This window comes from Vidua chalybeata, chromosome 11 (genome assembly GCF_026979565.1).
Source record: "Vidua chalybeata isolate OUT-0048 chromosome 11, bVidCha1 merged haplotype, whole genome shotgun sequence".
NCBI classification, from domain to species: domain Eukaryota; kingdom Metazoa; phylum Chordata; class Aves; order Passeriformes; family Viduidae; genus Vidua; species Vidua chalybeata.
This window is the reverse complement of record NC_071540.1, coordinates 2145982-2152935: the sequence shown is the minus strand read 5'-3', so window position 1 is coordinate 2152935 and position 6954 is coordinate 2145982.

Below are 6954 nucleotides of genomic sequence, written 5' to 3'. Positions count from 1 at the left end.
TTTGCCGTGTGGCTTCACTGGCAGGGCTGGGTGCTGCGGGCTCAGCCTCCCTGCTGTGGCACCTCCACGGTGCTTCACCCTCTGCCTGCAGGGCTTAGGATCGGACCGATGCAGCGGTATTTCCATCTGAAGCATGGTCATGAAAAGAGAACCCGCTAGAGGGAAGCATCCTGTTCTCACCGGCGGCTTTAACCCTGTGCTCCGGCCGTGCTCGGGTGCTCAGCACCGCTCTCTCCTCTCCTCTCCTCTCCCGCTGGGTCCCTGAGGGGCCATGGCCGCGCGCGGGGCGCCCCCTGCCGGCGCGGCCCTCAGGGCTCAGCCCGCGTTCCGCCGCCATGAGGGAAAGGCGTGTGGGCGCCGTGCGGGACCGGCACCGCGCGGGACCGGCACCGCGCGGGACCGGCACCGCGCTGCCCGAACCGCCACGCCGGGCTCACTCTGCGCCGAGGGCTGCTCGGGGCCGGAGCGCAGCAGGGCTGCGGCAAACACAGCACGAAAGCCGTAGAGAGGCTTTAGAAAGAGCTAGTTTTCCCTGCAGTGCTTGCGGAGGCCACAAGTATTGTGCAAGGGAGGGTCTGTGGATGCGTTTTGAAGACTAGATGGTATAAAACCCACATAGGGTTCAGGAACCTGCTGTCAGGGACAGGAACTTTTTGTGGCCTTTGGGCCTTTCCTATTCCCTTAGGGACTCTGCACTGCTTTCTGACCTGTGCCCTGACACATGTCCCTGACACGCAGCCACTTTGTGACTGAAGTTTCCTGAGCTCCACTGAACTGGTTTACATCCTTCCATTTAATATCAAGCTACTGCATTCCTGAAAGAATAAAAGTGATTTCTGCATGAATTGTGCTCTGGTAATGAGAAATTCCAACACATTCAAGTATATCTGGGAAATTGTAATGAGCATGGCTGAGGTCTGATAAAACTGTGTTGTCATACGCAAGAGAGAATGAAAGGTAATGATGTACCCAAATAAGCAGAAGCTTGTCATACCTCTAAAATGGCACACTGTCCCTAATCCTCAACACCAGCCATTACCTACAAAACCTGCTCCTCGTGGAAGCCTGTGAGGAAATACTGTGTGCAGATGTTTCAGTCAATGTAAGTTAAGTTGATGTTATATTTTATGCTTGCAATGCTTATTTGACTATCTAATCATAATAGCATCTCAATGTCAAAATTCATCTATGAATGTATTTTAGGAGTTCTTGAGAAAGCAATTACTGTATTCATGGGAAAAATCTAATAATGAAAATTATGCTAAATTCATATTGTATTCCCACTGGACATGTACTTAATATAGATTGTGTGGGTTTGAGTTTAACAGAGGCATATGTTTGTATAGCAGTTGATCTAAAAAGACTATCTCAAAAGAGTTATGTCTGTGAAGGCCTCTTCAAGTCCTTCTGTTTAAAGAGGATTTAGCAGGAATAATCAATGAGTGATCCCTTTTGGCCAAGTAAGATCAGTGATCTGGTCTGCTGGGACTGTTCTAATTTCCACATTATCCTCTGCTATATGTGGAGTTCCTGCATACATCATGAGCTTAGTCTGAAACCTTGAAGGAGGATAAGATAAATAAAATTCCAAATTCAATTTATCTTATATATACAGTTCCCAAGCTACACCAAGAACTTCAGTTGAACCTGTTGCTGTTATGGAGGAATAAAAAGCATTTACAGATCTGCAGTGAATAGTGCTGCAGTGCTCAGCAGCAAAGGAGATACCTTTGCCTCATTTGTTCTTTACCTATTTCAGGTATAGTGTTTATGTTTAGATGTTCTTGAAGTTATTCTGCTTTGGCAATTCCAGCTGTTAATTTTTTTTTTTTTTTTTGGCTTCCAGAGAGAAAAGCAACTTGGATTATTAATGAAAATTCAGAAGAGCTTGCTTTTGGCTTCTAGCTCAGTCAAACTCTAATGCAAGTAACAGAAGTGCTCTACCCTCTCTAAAAGAAAGCTTCAAGTTTTTGTTAGTTTTGTGGCACAGGGATTATAAAAATAAATCAGATAAAAAGTAGTCCTAAAGCTAAAGGTTTCCAGAGGGCTGGTAATGTCCAGATAATTTTTTATGTCTTTGCTTTTTTTGTGTTCCTTCTTAGATGGATTTTTCTGAGAGAAGAAAATTACAAAATCCTGATGTTCTGTTAAAACAAGATTTCCCAAACCTGCTGAATGTACTTGAAATTTCAAAAGTATACTCACAAAAGAATTTGTATTTAGGTTGTCATAGTCAGACCCTGGTTTTCACTTGATGGTGGTTTCAGAAGTAGACACACTTTCAGGATTTCTTGAAACTGATTTTTGAGATTTACGTGGTCTTTCCTCTAAGGAAATATTTTGAGCCCAGACCTGTGGACCAATAAGTGCTATGTGGAAAGGGCACTCATTGTGGCTGTCTGTGCTGAACAGGGCTGTCCCTGGCTGGGGGAATGGCTAATCCTTGCTGAATCTGGAAGCTGGCTGCATGCAGGATGCAGCTGAGGGAAGAGCTGCATGTCAAGGAGTTGGCCTGCGACCCTGCATCTGGAACACTCTCAAGTGTGTGGTAATTCCTAGAAAGGCCGAGCTCTGCCTTTCATCATTAGCAACAGCCACAAGAGACAAGATCTGCTAGAAAGATCCCTCACACAGGATAAAAGCAGAGCATGTTGTTTGTTGTTCTGAGTGCTAGTGAACTGTGGAAAAAAAGTTAGATAAATCTGAAGTAGCAGCTTTTTGTTGAATATTTGTGTGTAGCTTTGGACTTAGAATGACAAAACTGGTGTTTTTTATAAGTCAGTAAAGTGGGTGACCAATGAGTTTGACAAGTTCAGACTTTGACTCTGACTTTTCATAAAGTTTTCAATTTACAGTTATTTGTGTTTAGTTAATTCAGCAATTTCCAAATAAAGGGCTTTGCTGTGCTCGCAGAGCTGCTCATTTTAGAACTGCTTCTCCAGGCTTTTCAAGACATGCAAAACCTTTTTTCTTTCATCTATCTTGACAAATCTATTCAGTTTGGTCTTGATACTTTATCTAATAGGGGGTTTTGGGGTTGTTTTTTTTTTTTGTTTGTCTGTTTTTTTTGGTTTGGTTTTTTTGGTTTTTTTTTTTTTTTGTTCTCTTTCTTTATTTTCCAAAACCTATTGTAGGCATCAACACAACAACAAAAGAGCAGTTGGCATGGCTCTGTGGCTGGGTAGTCTGTGCTTTAGCACCAATGTTTCCTGAGCTGCTTAAGAAAATCAGTATTTCAAGAGCCAGTACAGGGCATCAGGACAGTACAAGAGGGGCCAACACTTTGCTCCCTTGCAACAGGACACAAGGAAATGGCCTCCAATTGCACCAGGAAAAATTTCTTCACTGAAAGAATTGTCAAGTATTGGAACAGGGTGCCCAGAGAAGTCATGAAATCACTGTCCCTGGAAGTGTTCAAAAACCGTGTAGATGTACACGGACATGGTGCAGTGGTGGACCTGGCAGTGTTAGGTTAATAGTTCGGCTTGATGATCTTAAAGGTCTTTTCCAATCTTAATGATTCTCTGATCATCTAGAGCCTCACTGGAGTTCTCAATAAATAATTATCAGTGTTGATCTTCAATGGACTTTTAAATATGAGTTACTTAATTTTGAGCTGGCTGAGCGTGCTGGTTTTGCAATAATTGACTTTTGATGAAGAGGGAAAGAATCAACCACGGAAGTGATAATGTTGTACTCACAGTGAGTGATAATGGCCTGTTGCCTAAGTCATGTTCAGTTCTCAGCTCATACACCTGCCACGTGTAATCAGAGTGGATTTCAGGATGACAAGGAAGTGACATTAAAATGAGTACAGGGACTTTGTCCACTCTAACCTTAGAGCTATGACCATGGTCTAAGGACTACTGGCCAAGGTCCATATGTACAGCTTGGGTCAGATCCTGCTTTTATATTTCCACTGGATTGAGACTTTACTGGGAGACTTACTGTCTTAGAATTCATACCTAGGATTTCATGGACCTGTGAAATGCCTCATTGACTTCAGTAGACAGTGGTCTGTGCCTTGGATTATTAATTGCAGTCATGAGGAGTTTGGGGTGACCTGGATTATGTGACAAAGTTATTTTGGGGTATTTCAACCTGGTTACAGATCTACCTCCCCACAGAATAAGAGTTAAAAACAGGAATCTGCAGTAAGAGACAGATGCGCATGCAAGGAACTTACAGCGTAGCCTGTAGGCTCTTTCTATTCTGGCCTCATAACTCTTCAGAGGTAAGCAGTATTCAATAATAAAAAGCACCAATTTTGTTTCAGATGTGTACCTTTGGAGGTAAATTAAAGTTGCAGAAGATGAATGATGGTATAACTGATGTAAAAGAGATCCTCTAGTAGTGCTCTTCCTTGCTGAAAACATTTTGCTGTTAAGTAAGTTTAAGATGGAACAAAAATAATATGGTGGTGTGCTTAATTCTTTTAATAAGAAAAAAAGCATACATAGATATTTAAAATAGACATATAGGTTTTACATATATAAAAATACATTAAACATATTTTTTCCCTTTTAAAGCCTCAGAGATCTTCCTTGTGGGAGATACTGACATTCCCTTCATATTGGGTGGAATTACCACAAGGAAAGCTGGAGAAAACTTAAAAGTGTCCAGTTTTATTTAAAACCTTGGTGGTCTTTAACGGCTGCCCCACAGTTCCAGCCTGGTACAAACTTAAACAGAGCTCTTTGTTGCTCTTGAATGTGACATAATCCTTTCATCTGGCATGCTGAATGAAGTATGCACATGGCTTTTTTGCTACCCCTGCTGGGCTGCCTTGTTACACCTTCAGAGCAAGCTACCCCCAGTAAAAAAGCTTGGGCTCTGTCATCCACCCTAATGCCAATAAACAACAGATAACTCTGGCATCTTCTGGCTTTAAAATGCTGCCCCTCATTAAACTTGTGTGTTGAGGAAGGAAATGGCTCCCCACATCATTGTTTCTTGTAGATACAGAGTACATTTTTTTGTTGTTTGCATGTTTGCTAATTTGAAGCTCTTTGAAGAATCCTACAGGGAGATCAAAGACAAAAGATTAGAACGTTTTTAATAAAGTGAAGAAGGATCAGGTTAGATCAAAGGGACAAGCTGACAGGAAATAAGTAGGTGCCGTTGTTGGCTGACACTTGCATGCTGTAGGGTGATTTCTGTGTTAATGTGAGGTCAGAAGGAGGATTGCTTTACATCTTATTGTCTCCAGACTTTGCTGACTGGGTGTGTCTTTGTACTTCACTTTAATCTCAAAAATTAAAACCCATAAAGTCACAGTTTGGCTCAGCCACATGATTTTTCTAGTTATTTAACTTTGATTTTGAAATAAAAATAAAATTTGGAATAGACCAGCAGGGTATGGAGGTAATTAATTGGTTTGCAAGGGGATTCTGCTACAGGAATATTCGTTATCAGAGGCACTGGGCCTCAATCACCCCCACTGTCATTCTGCTGACTTTAAGGGAATTAAGTCTTCCCCACTGTTGCAAGAGGAAATGTATTTTTTTTTTACATACACACCAAAGCCTTGCATGCTCATCGGTTGTACTGCTGTAGATAAAGCAGTACAATAAATTAATATAGGGCCTCCAGTTTATGATGCAGTTTTATTAGTATAGAGCTGCCAATTGGGCAGAGTTTATTTCTCTGAGAGGTTGAAGTTGCAGCACTAATTGGAATGGGCTCACTGGCCTCCTCATGAACTTCAGTGTTTAGGCTATGCTGGAGGCAGGGTTGGCTTTGGCAGCCTGGTATCTGTACATCAGAAGTAAGGTGCCTCACAAAATACCCTTTTAACAGTAAGTCATCTTTCTTCCTGATGTAGCTAGGAGCTAATTTGAGGACAAGCATTTCTTTACTATGTGATCCATGGATGATTCTGTAGTTCCACAAAGCTTGATTTCCCCATGTGTCTGCTCAGGTGAAGAAAACAAACAAGTGCTCGAGAGGTTTCTGTGTCTTTGTGATCATGAAACCTCCTCTGAAAGGATGTTTCCAGGCAAAGCTGCAGTACTGGGGCCACTGAAGCAATCTTTTGTTCCACAAAGGCTGCAAGCACTGGTTTTCTGTCCCACTCAACTACACTGCAGTTGTTCCTGCAGCTCTGAGGGCTCTGCTGCCCCAGTGCAGAAGTTAGATACCCTGTTGGGCATGGTGCAAGCACTAACTGGCTGATTCCAGTCCAGTCATGTTAAATCAAATCAGCAGGGTTTGGTATGGCCTTAACAGTAAGAGCTGTGCTCAGCCCCTTGTTTAAGGGCTATGATACAGATAGTAATCGTACTTGATTAGAAAAATGTATTTTTATTGTATTCTGTTATTTTTGTCTTGCAGTTGGTTATGTAAATGAGCAATCATTCTACTAAAACAAAGGAAAGTATTCTGTAAAATAAAGTTACCCAAACTTTTTTGGGGAAAAGTAAAACCAATGGGAAAAGATATCTGTTCACAAACAGAAGAAAGTTTGTGAGTCTCAAAGGGATGTAAGAAAGAGCACTGGGTTTGACTGATGTGCACCAGTTGGGAAAAGGGTTCCTTTGCCCTGCCTGTGCTGTGGCTGAGCAGAGCTGTTCTCTCCCGGGGCACAGGGCTCGAAGCCAGAACTTCACGTGCTGCACCATTGTTTGCTGCTTCACACACTCCTCACTGAGGGATGCAGTGCGGGGTGATGGAAAGCCACACGTGAGACTGTGGGAAGTGCTGCTGTTCTGGATGCAGTCAGGATCACTTCACAGTGCAGTCTGTGAAGATTCAGTTTCAGGACACACAATGACCCTGGGGATGCAGTGCCATTAAGCCAACAGTAGAGAATGACATGGGAAGGAAATCACATGGTTTGCTGCTGTCTCATTATTTTGTGTTCCATGGAGTTTACTGCGTTGCCCAGCTCTTAGTTTTTGTGCTTGGTAGAATCTAATTAAAATTATTTTTAAGTCAGAAATGTGCAGCATTCAG